Below are 13,064 nucleotides of genomic sequence, written 5' to 3'. Positions count from 1 at the left end.
TTTTTCACAAAAGTGCCGAAAATTAATTCCATCCCCTGCATCATTAATTCATCTGCAATGCTAATGAAAACCCCATTCGCATAAAAACCATTCGCATATTAAATTTTAACTTATCTCTTTACATTTTATATAATTTTAATTATTTAATTACTTTAATCTTTAATTATTTCAATAAATAATAATTATCTAATAATTTACAATTAAATTATAATTAATTATATAATAATTATTGATTAAATAACAATTTATAATTAATTTGATAATAATTAACTCTTTAATTTTAAAATTATTAATGAGTTTAATAGTCATTTTATTTATTTATTTACTCTTGTTCCTCTTTGCTGACAATCTTCCATAGGACTCCGGTACTTCTAATCTTAGAAATTAAGCCCTGAATTAAAGTCACGGTTAATAAAACTTAGCTGAATATTAAATACATGTATCAAATTTATTGAGAATAAAATTGAAGCTAACAGAATAATAATAATAAATTAAAAAATCTATTTACATGCATACAATTTTATGTTAAATATACAGAAAATTTTCATACGAGAATACAAGAATAAAGAATTGTTTTATTAAAGAATCTGGAAATAACTATAGCTTTTTCTTTGAAATTCAATAACTTTTAAAATTATAGTGATATTTATAAAAACATAACCAAAATAATTTGATTAAACATTCCTTTACATATTAGGTCAACTAATATTACAGCTCATGAAATGTTTCTGGTATAGAAAAAAAGATCCTTCTAAAAAATTTTTCTTTACATATATATAACTATAAATGTATCAGTTCATTTTTTCTATAATTATGTTTTATGAAAATATTCTTAAACTATTGAAAAGAATGAAATTTCCTTCGTTTTCAAATGATTATGAGATGGATTTTAATGTAATGCTGATAAAGAAGACATTTTTAACATTAAAACGGAAAAATCTAAAATAGCTAAAACTTACACACCTTGGATAAAAATTTGCGAGGGAAAAATTATAAATATTAATGAAAATAAAATTTTAATTGCACATAATTTTAGCATTTTAGTAAAAAATTATAAAAATTGCATCATTATACTTTACATACAGCCACTTTACTGAGATATTTATTTCAATATTAAATATATAAATTTCATGTTTCATTTCCTATTTATCTATTTTACTATCTTCTAATTTAACGTATTTTGTTTCAAATCTCAGATAATGCATTAATTCCAGATTCAGCAGCAATTACTTTCACAAAACATATATGAAATTAACAAGATGCTATTAATTTTGCATGAAGGCTTTCCATATAAAATTAACTTCTCAGATTTTCTACATTTATATAGTTCTATATAAAAAGAGCATCCATTTTGGAAACTAATATCACCAATATGAAGTAATAATACATAAGTTATAATTTTAATAGTCACAGCATACTGAGATATTACATTTGGCCACAGCCTGCATACCCAGTAATGCAATTATTACCATAGTCTTCATATCCAATGATGCAATCATTTTGCTTATCATATGATAAGCTTGCTTTAAATTGATTTCATTAAAGGGTCCAATAGAATACCTCCCATAGCTTTTCAGTTTATTGGCATCTAACTTTATGGCACTAAGCACAGCAACTGGAAAATTGGTCACAAGATTTGTGGCTTAATTGTCTGATTTTCCGAGATTTAGGTATTAAGTTTTTATTTTGACTGACATTCCAAAGAGGAATGTCAGTCAAAATAAACTGGAACTGGGTTTGCTTGATGCAGCCACTTGCCCTGAAGATGGTTAGCTTGGCTGCTCACAGCTCAATGACACTAAAATGAAGCTTGCCGCAGGGTGGTGAATTTTACTGCATAACTAAGCAAATAGCTCCTTCACATTTACAAGTCTGCTGCTTCTGCACACCTAATCAGCTGGAAGGGATAAAAATTATAAACATAAATAATTACAAAATCAATTCACAATAAATTTTATATTTTAGTTAATTTATTTATTGAATAAAATAAATGTTAAAGTAATTAAAAAGCAGCACTGAATTAAAATATTAGTAATACTCATAGTGTAACGACACTGATACTGCAAATGATAAATTAAACGAGTATTGGGCAGAGTCGTAGCTAGGGTTTTCAGCGCCCAGGGACAACTGAAGATTTCGTGCCCCCTACTGCTCGCCAAGGATGGAAAACATTTAATTCTAAAATGTCGTAACATCAGTTTGGCACCCCTTGGATTCTGCACCAGGGGACAGATGCCCCCCTCTAGCTACGCCCATGGTATTGGGACTTTAAAGCATTAGAAATGAGTGAGTGTTGCATACAAAGGTTAGCATTTTGGATGCATAAATTCATGTCACACATAGAGAAAATTATGAAAACTTCCATGCAGCTAGTCTATTTGGCAGAATACAGAAGTAATAAACATGTTTAATAATGAAACATAACTGAATAAAAATATTCATAATTAATGAGGGGAAATTTATAGTTTTGTTACTTTTTATTTCAGTTAATATTTCTATTGTGAAAACTATCTGACTTAATACACTGTTCACTTTCTCTTTGCCAGTATTAAACATTAATTCTGAATTATAATAAATTTTCTAGCTGCTCTGTTATTCATTCACAATGGTAATGGCTTGAGTTAATTTCTTCTGCGTTTATTTCATTTATAACCTCCCAAAGTTTTCAACTACATTTTATCCTATAGTTCCAATCTGAGGTAATGTGGTGCAAATATGCAGTGTTAAACTGTCATAATAATAGTACTATAGACAACTGAAGTTAACAAGCACATATTGTAAAGCTTCAATCATATGCAGAAGTGATTTATATGCAAGTATATCTATATCATTTGGCCAATTTGAATTCAACAAAATAATCTGATTTTCATAACTTTCTCAATTTTCAGTGTCTGCAGATAATCAAAACCATTATTAAAGAGGGACTACTGCACATTATTGTTAAGAAATATATCACATTTACATTCTTCAGCTTTATTAGTTTTTAACTTTAACAAATTAATATTTAAGTACTAAAGATTAAATATAACACAGTTATAGCTCTGAAGCTATGTGACAGATGCAACGAGTGAAAGCTCTGAAGTCAGATCCCAATTAGTCTGGGTCGTATTTATTTTGCATATAAAACAATACATGTGAATTCTAGTTAAATAGAACCAATGACTAAAAAGCACTTGTTTTAAAAAATACATACTAAAAAATGTAGTTTTCCTATTACGTATCGATACAAAATAGCATATTAAAGTAAATTCATAGCTGCCCGGATTGTATAGTGGTTAGGGAAGCCTGAGTACAATACCGAGGGACCCGGGTTCGAATAACGGACAAGGCATGGACGTAAATTGTTTGTCCCTTCATAAGAGGCAAAGGTGGGATGCCTATTAGGTGCCTCCATAATAAAGAGACCACCATATCTGGCCTTGGGCGTGGCCAATGCAGGCATAGGCAAGCGCCCGCCATTGGAAAAAAAAAGTACATGTACAAGAAATGAAGTTATTCTGATGCTAATGGTTTCATAAAATTAATCATTCTTTTCTGATAACTCAATTCATAATTATAATGTGGGGAAAAAAGGAGAAATATAGAATATCAAATCCCATTTACTTTCCTGAGCCAAAGTATGAAAGTAACAGCACAGTGTATAAAAATGTTGAACAACTGCATTGTCTGTTAACACAATTATAACTGAAGTACTGTTTTGAAGAAGAGTATGGAGTTTTAGGGCAATTAGCATATACTTTGATGCTTCTTATTTCATTAAAGCTAATTCTTATAGATAGGCATAGTAATGTTTTGTTCATCAGCATTTTATGAATTATTGACAATTTCAAAACAAGTATAAATATGCAAAATAAAATAAGGAGCTGTATGACTTCAAGCTCATATAAATTGGAATACCTTATGTTGGAGCATTGCTGAACTCATACATAAAACAGAATAAAATGATAAATGAAAATTAAAACACTACTATATATGCACTGTATGTTACTTTCCTGTTAAAGCAGACAGAGTCTGGATATATTTAAAAGTTACAAGTTACAAATTTGGCGATTCAATCAGCTTATTTTGTTATGGTGTCTTTATTAAACAATAATGAAATGTCACCTATGGATATTCTAATATATTTTAAGAACATTAGGCTTAAATAAAAAGTTAAACTTTACCTTTCTGGATTTTGGAAAGCCTAACAGATTTCAGTTCACAAAAGTCCCATTTATTGCTATTACAAAGCTTTCATTTTCATCGAGCAAAAGCTTTCATTGAAGGGCAGTTCAACCTGAAAAAAGAAATTAAATCACCATTTAAAATTTCATGATCAGGGTAACAATATAAAGGTTTAGCACTCAGCTTATAAATAATCCTGCTCTTTCAGAAAAATTTAATTGCCATGACAATAGATTTAAGTTGGTAATTTATTTCAATAAAAAAATGTTATGCACTTTCCAGGAAAAACATGAGCACACATACAGTATTTACCATATAACATATTCCTCGAAGTATAGAACAATGGCTTCAAATCACATTAATTAGAAAGTTTGATTTCATTTCTACTTTAACCAGGTTGCCTTCATGGCCATATGACATACAATATATTCTTTAAAATAAAGACTAATGTAACAGATTCAAATAACAAATTTAAAAGTTTTGCCCCATAAGTGAAAACATAACTTTGTGAAATAAATCTTGCATCCAATTTAAAGCCATGAGAACTGATGTTTGAGAAATACTAAAGAAGGTTTATTTATATTTTTGATGCATTAGACATGAACCTGATTTAATCAAAAAAACTTTAATATGGGGGATAGGTTGGAATAGCTTTAACTTCTTTGATAAGCATGTTTAGAACAAAATGTTTTAATGACAAGTAAATTTCCATCATTTGCAAATCATTATATTATTAGAAAATACATTTTAACAAGATACTAACAACTATGACATTTTATGCATAAAAAGAGTAAAAATTAAGCCAGTTATCATTTGGCTTTGTGGTGTCATCGAAGCTTTGCTTCTTCTCCCAGCATAAATTCTTTGGTGGTACACTACTATACTGTCAACAATATTATTTTCATATTAGTTCCACAACAGTAAATGAACTTGTTCCAGTTCAGAGTTTGAATGCGTCTGAAATGTTTTGTGCACAGTTTGAATTTAAGAAAAATCTCTTTGCTTCAGACTTATATTTTCAGCTTAATATTCTAATGATTTACTTTTTTTGAAATCGTATACTACAGCTATATCCATTTGACTTTGAAGGGAAGATTAATAATTTTTATCTTCTTATATCCTACTCATACATCTTTCTTTCTGAGTAGCTATGTGCAGAGTTAAAAAATGTATAGACATATCAAAATAATAAGGATAGCTTAATTATTTTTATTGAGAAAAATTAAATGTGCATAGCTATATATGTAAGAATACATAGTTATTATAACAAGTAATAACATAATTAAATTAGTCCAAATGATATTTTATGCATCTCCATATCTATTTTAATATTTTCATTTAATATGTATTTAAATGCACTAATCATTTTATCATTAGAATTCTAGTAAAAGTAAGAAAAAAGCTATAATAAATTAAATGCTGTTGTTGTCGGTTTCATTTCTACTTTGCCCAGTTTGTCTTCATGGCCATGGCAATATTTATAACATATATAATATCTAAAAAAGCTGAACTTTTTGTTATGTTAATAATAATAATTTGCTGCATTGAAGAGATTTTTCAATCTGGAATAACAGAGGAAAATTATAAAGTAGAATTTTCTAAGCAATTTCTTACATACTATAAGTAACTGAGAATAAATAGAATAAAGTTTTATTTTTTTCAATTATCTCCCCATAAACGTGTTGTGAAAAATATGAACTAATAATGATTTGCGATTTTCAAACTTTATTTTCTTTTACTGTAATGTTCGAAAAATAAACTGTGAAAATATGAACAAATAATGAAAATATGAACTAATAATGATTTGCGATTTTCAAACTTTATTTTCTCTTACCGTAATGTTCGAAAAGTAAACAGAAAATTTCCCTTTTCCTCCTTCAAGAAAATTCCCTGTGTGGGTTGCAACAATTATCAGGGTTGCCATATTCTGGCACAAGTATGCTCTCTTCCGATGTAAACAAATCCGAAATTTCACCAAGTGCCGGTTATGGAAACATCCCCGCAGAAAATACAACTGAATTATTTTAGCTTTCTTTCACTATTACAAGAAAAAAAATATCAAAGTTTTCAAAATAAATATCTATCATGCATCAATTTCTTACCTGCAGAGATATGACGTTACACAAATTTCTTCTTATACACACTACACACCTGGTGTCACTGATCTTAATATGCCCAAGATTTGACTAAAAATGTCGGAGATTTCATTTCACCTTTCTAATAATGCGATGGAACACTGCACTAATTTTGTAAATTTTATACACTGACACATTTGATACTGGAGCCGAATAGGCATGGTCTTTAGTACATGTTCAGGATGAGTGGAAATACCTAACATAGTTTTCATGACAGGTACCAAGAATGGTATTACTATCTGTAATGGCATGGTTGTAATACGTAACTATGTGAAATTCAGAAACAGTTTAAAGCAAAACACAAATAATTTGCAGCAAACATATTGGATGAAACATTTAGCCACCATTTAGAATTTCAGTTTTTGAAGTTCTTATCCAGACTTCATCATACAGCAGATATAAACACTGAACACTTATTATCATGTAAAAATATATTGAATATTTCATATTGTGGAAACAAATAAATCGTTTATAATTTTTTTCATCAAATGTGAATTTCTGTTTCTTCTACAGGTTTACTACTATGCTTTATACTATTCAGATTTGCCTATCTGATTTCTAAGAATTTTCTGTCAACCCGTGAAAAAATTCTAGACATGACCTCAAATGAGATTTTCTAGCTGCAGAGACAAGTGCTTACAGCAAAAGCATGTGAAAGGTGTTTCTAACATATGTTCAAAACACTGGATATAACATATACATTTTTGTCATCGCTCTAAATGGCTCATTACACATGTAACATTTATCTCTTATGCTTATATCCATATTTAAATCCTCTTCATGAAAACGAATTAACATTTACATACCACACACATAAATTTTCTCTCCGGTGTGAATAAGCATATGATGTTTCCCTGCTGTGTGAATACACATACACATGTTTAAATAACTTAGTAAGTGGATTTCACACATAAAAGGTTTCTCTCCTCACAAAAGGTATTCTTACATATTTCACACATATAAGGTTTCTATCGTGTGTGAATACGCGTATGTAAATTAACTTTTTGATTACATGATTTTTTACATACTTAACATATATAAGGTTTCCTTCCTGTGTGAATCAGTATATGCTTGTTTAAATTACCCTTTTCACTAAACAACTTCTTACATACTTCACATATATAAGGTTTCTCACCTGTGTGAACTAACAGGTGCTTATTTAAACTACTCTTTTGAATAAAAGTCTACTTACATACTTCACACATATACGGTTTCCCACCTGTGTGAATGAGCATCTGCTGGTTTAAATGACCCTTTTCCCTAAACATCTTACATACTTCACATGTATCAGGTTTCTCATCTGTGTGACTAAACAGGTGCTTATTTAAACTCCTCTTTTTCCTAAATGCCTTCTTACATACTTCACACATATTAGGTTTCTCACCTGTGTGAATAATCATATGCTGGTTTAAATTAACTTTTTCCCTAAATGCCGTTTTACATACATCACACATATAAGATTTCTCACCTGTGTGAATAAGCAGATGCATATTTAAACTATTTTATTCACTAAACCTCTTCTTACATACTTCGCACATATAAGTTTTCTCGCCTGTGTGAATACGCAGATGCTTGGTTAAACAACCTTTTCAAGTAAATAATTTCATACATACTTCACACACGTGAGGTTTCTCTTCTGTATGAATACACAGATATTTAAATTAGTTTTTTACTAAACGTCTTCTTACATACTTCACACATATAAGTTTCTTTCCTGTGTGAATACGCATATGTACGTTTAAACAAAATTTTCGGTTAAATGATTTCTTGCATACTTTACACATATAAGGTTTCTTAGCTGTGTGAATAGGCATATATATGACTATTTAAAATAAATTTTCAGTTAAATGACTTCTAACATACGTCACAAACATAAGGTTTCTCACTTGTCTGAGTAAGCAGATGTTTATTTAAACTACTTTTGTCACTAAATGCCTTCCTACATACTTCGTACATATAAGATTTCACACCTGTGTGAATACGCATATGTACGTTTAAACAAAATTTTCGGTTAAATGATTTCTTGCATACTTTACACATATAAGGTTTCTCTGCTGTGTGAATAAGCATATGCCTATTTAAAATAAATTTTCAATTAAATGACTTCTTACACACTTCACAAACGTAAGGTTTCTCACCTGTGTGAACAAACAGGTGCTTATTTAAACTACTCTTTTGACTAAAAGCCTTCTTACATACTTTACACCTATAAGGTTTCTCACCTGTGTGAATAAGGATGACTTTTTAAATTACCCTTTCCACTAAACATCATCTTACATACTTCACATATATAAGGTTTCTCATCTGTCTCAATAAACAGGTGCTTATTTAACCTCTTCTTTTTCCTAAATGTCTTCTTACATACTTCACACATATAAGGTTTCTCACCTGTGTGAATAAGCATATGGCGGTTTAAATTACTTTTATCCCTAAATGTTCTTTTACATACTTCACATATATAAGGTTTCTCAGCTGATCTTTGGAATATGGTAACAGGTAGTTTGGCGACGTTTTGGAGGCGATAAAGGTAACTACCTAGGACTTTGGTAATAATGTGAGAAGTACTCAGTTCCGATTACACATTATTTTGTGTGAGGGAAATGAGAGATCATGAGATATGTCATGTGACATTAATGGACGAATCACTGTTCTTTAATCGGAAAAGGGGTAAAAATATCTGCTGTACAGCATTAGTTTCATTCTATGTTCTGTGAAACAGTGTTGTTTAATATTTGGATCCCGTGGCCCTATATAAAGTAAATCCGAAATTTTTATTGCGTTTATGTGTAATTTAAAAGAATTGCTTAATTGCGGATACGTATGAATGTCCAACATGTGGATATGAAATGAGATTGTGTGAAAGGAAGGATATTACAGATACATTTGAATGGCGGTGCAAGAAATCTGGTGAAAATTTACATTTTGTGATCCGCCATGCACTCAAGATTCTGTAGAAGATTAGGTAAGTTAGTATTTTTATGCATTGTTCTAAATGTAAGGAGTAAATAAATTAATATGGTATTATTAGAAAATTGTTATTAGCAATGATTTAGTTTAAAGTAATTAGGATTGTAAGCTAATTTTTATTAATTTAATGTATGTGCTTATTTATATTTTAAGTAGTGTTTTTTAATTTAATTATATTTTAATTTAATGATTGTGATTTTGAGAGTTATATATTTGTAGTATTTTGGAATACGTTTGAGTAGAAGTAAATGTGCATGGAAAGAATTTAAGTATTTGACACTAAGTATTTAGAACCATTTTTAATGTTTTGTTATAGATTCGTTCGTGACGTTTATAATAGATAATTTAGAGGTAAACATTTTTGGATATTTTATTTATTTTATACGTGCAAATGTTCATCTTTTGAAAGGGTATATACTTTTTTGCGATCAGGTAATTTCATATATGTCCTTTTTATCGAATTTAAAGATTCACAAAATTTTCATACATTTTCGTGAAATTTTTCCAATTTATGAGAAAAAAAGCAGTGTACATGGATATAGTGAAGAGTGTGTGCAATGCCATTTTTGTGCAATTCTGGGATGTTTTTTTAAGTAAAAGTAAGTTGACGTGTACATGGTTTAATTATATTTTAATTAAATGATAGTTATTTTGTGAATTATATGTTTGTAGCAATTTGGTATACGTTTGAGTAGAAGTAAACGTGCATGGAAATAATTTAAATATTTGACACTAAGTATTTGTAACCATTTTTAATGTTTTGTTATGAATTCGTTGGTGATGTTTATAATGGATAATTTAGAGGTAAAAGTTTTTTGATATTTTATTTATATTATACGTGGAAATGTTCATCCTTGGATAGGGTATATACTTTTTCGCGATCAGGTAATTTCATATATGTGCTTTTTACCGAGTTTAAAGATTCACAAAATTTTCCTGCATTTCCGTGCAAATTTTTGTAATTTATGAGAAAATAGCAGTTTAGACGGATAAAGCCAAGAGTGTGCGCAATGCCATTTTTGTGTAATTCTGGGATGTTTTTTTAAGTAAAAATAAGTCGACGTGCACATGGTTAATGTGTATGTGCTATTCTGAAAAACGCGCAAGGAGTTTGCAATTGTGCACTTTTTCCCAATCTCGCAGTTAATATTTGTCATGATTAAACAGTTTTGTTACATAAAATTTCTAGCATAAGTGTAATTCGGCTAGTAGACTGTTGGAAAAAGTGTTGAGTAAATAAAAAGAAAAGAAACATGTCTTTACTTCGTGAAGACAAAATGGCGGCGAAAAAAAAATAGAGGGTTGCTGTAGCAAAGTTGTTCGCCAAATTTTCGCCAAAAAAACGCCAAGTTACCATAATCCAAAGATTAACTGGTTTCTCTCCTGTGTGAATAAGCATATGCATGTTTAAACAACGCTTTTCACTAAACGTCTTCTTATACACTTAACACATATAAGTTTTCTCACCTCTGTGAATGCAGATGCTTGGTTAAGCAACCCTTTTGATTAAATGATTTCTTGCATACTTCATACATATAAGGTTTCTCTGCTGTGTGAATATGCACATGCCTCTTTAAAATACCTTTTTTATTAAATGACTTCTTACATACTTCACACAAAAAAAGGTTTCTCACCTGTATGAGTAAGCAGATGGTTATTTAAACTACTTTTGTTACTAAATGCCTTCTTACATACTTCGCACATATAAGGTTTTTCACCTGTGTGAATACGCATATGCTTGCTTAAAGAACTTTTTTGATTAAATGATTTCTTACATACTTCACACATGTGAGGTTTCTCTCCTGCGTGAATACGCATATGCCACTTTAAACTACCCTTTCCACTAAACGTCTTCTTACACACTTCACACATATAGGGTTTCTCTCCCGTGTGAATACGCAGATGAATATTTAATTTACTCTTTTGACTAAACGTCTTCTTACATACTTCACACATATAAGGTTTCTCTCCTGTGTGAATAAGCATATGCATATTTAAACAATGCTTGTCACTAAATGTTGTCTTACACACTTCGCACATATAAGGTTTCTCACCTGTGTGAGTAAGCAGATGCTTGGTTAAGCAACCTTTTCGATTAAATGATTTCTTACATACTTCACACATGTGAGGTTTCTCTTCTGTGTGAATGCACATATGCCTGTTTAAACTAACCTTTTCACTAAAAGTCTTCTTACATACTTCACACGTATGAGGTTTCTCACCTGTGTGAGTAAGCAGATGCTTAGTTAAAATTCTTTTGTCACTAAATGCCTTCTTACATACTTCACACATATAAGGTTTTTCACCTGTGTGAATACGCATATGCTTCTTTAAAGTACTCTTTTCACTAAACGTCCTCTCACACACTTCACACAAATAAGGTTTCTCTCCAGTGTGAATAAGCACATGCTTCATTAAACTACCCTTTGCCCTAAACATCTTACATACTTCACATACATAGGGTTTCTCATCTGTGTGAATAAACAGGTGCTTATTTAAAGTCCTCTTTTCCCTAAACGTCTTCTTACATACTTCACACATATAAGGTTTCTCACCTGTGTGAATAAGCATATGCTGGTTTAAATTACCTTTTTCCCTAAATGTCGTTTTACATACTTCACACATATAAGGTTTCTCTCCTGTGTGAATAAGCACATGCCTGTTTAAACAACGCTTTTCACTAAACGTCTTCTTACATACTTTACACATATAAGGTTTTTCACCTGTGTGAATACGCTTATGCATGCTTAAAGAACTTTTTGATTAAATAATTTCTTACTTACTTTACACATGTGAGGTTTCTCTCCTGTGTGAATACGCAGATGTTTCTTTAAATTACTTTTTCCGTTAAATGTCTTCTTACATACTTCGCACATATAAGTTACCTGGGTGAATACGCAAATGCTTGGTTAAACAACCTTTTCAAGTAAATGATTTCATACATACTTCACACACGTGGGGTTTCTCTTCTATATGAATATGCAGATGGTTGGTTAAATTAAATTTTTTATTAAACGTCTTCTTACATACTTCACACAGATAAGGTTTCTGTCCCGTGTGAATACGCAGATGGTTGATTGAATTACTTTTTCCATTAAACGTCTTCTTACATACTTCACACAGATAAGGTGCCTCTCCTGTGTGAATACGCATACGAGTTTTTTTATTAAATTATTTCTTGCATATTTTACACATGCCATGTTTCTTTCTTAGGTGAATGAGCATACGCATATTTAAATGAACTTCTAGTTTAAATGAACTTAAAGGATTTTTTATTGATTTAAATGAAATGATACTTCACACCTTGATGCTTGTTACATAAATCTATAATCTATCTACACTAAGAGCTTATTAGATAAATCAGGATGATGTTTATGCTCTGCAATAATGCAAAATAAGACAGTTAACTGAATTTCACCCCTAACTACAACTGGATATTACACAATTATTTTCTTTGGCTTGCATAGTTACTTTAATTAAAATATTATGACATATTGTTCATGAGACTTACCTAATGTACTGCATAAGCTTGGCTCTGTTTTCAGGCAAAAAACCAATTTGTTACATTACACAGAAACAGGATTTCTGGCTCAAAAATATTTAAATAATTTGGTGTTAATTTACGCAATTCATCATATATGCTTCATTATTATTACACATAAAGTTTTGTTTCTTCTAGATTTCTTAGTGCTTAACAGGGGTTTTCATCCGCAGAAAATCTATAATAATAAAAGCAAGTGTAATGTGTCTGTCTGTCTGTCTGACCGAGCTCTCCAGCCAAATCTATCGCACGCAGGG

The 13,064-nt window shown here is 30.3% G+C and overlaps 1 pseudogene across 1 annotated transcript; it reads right to left on the bottom strand.

Moving 5' to 3' along the window:
- Positions 1-342: 342 nt before the first annotated feature.
- Positions 343-12,753, bottom strand: LOC146998774 (uncharacterized; annotated as a pseudogene). Its single transcript, XR_015039696.1, has 3 exons — positions 6,267-12,753; positions 4,164-4,276; positions 343-1,897 (listed from the first exon to the last, which is right to left on the bottom strand). The product of XR_015039696.1 is annotated as an uncharacterized LOC146998774 (transcript).
- Positions 12,754-13,064: the final 311 nt, after the last annotated feature.

The sequence above is a fragment of the Stegodyphus dumicola genome, chromosome 2, assembly GCF_044657685.1.
Source record: "Stegodyphus dumicola isolate Sdum_Otavi_A_Nest chromosome 2, ASM4465768v1".
NCBI lineage: Eukaryota > Metazoa > Arthropoda > Arachnida > Araneae > Eresidae > Stegodyphus > Stegodyphus dumicola.
Note: the sequence above shows the minus strand (reverse complement) of the source record. Positions and strands in the feature narration are given on the sequence as shown.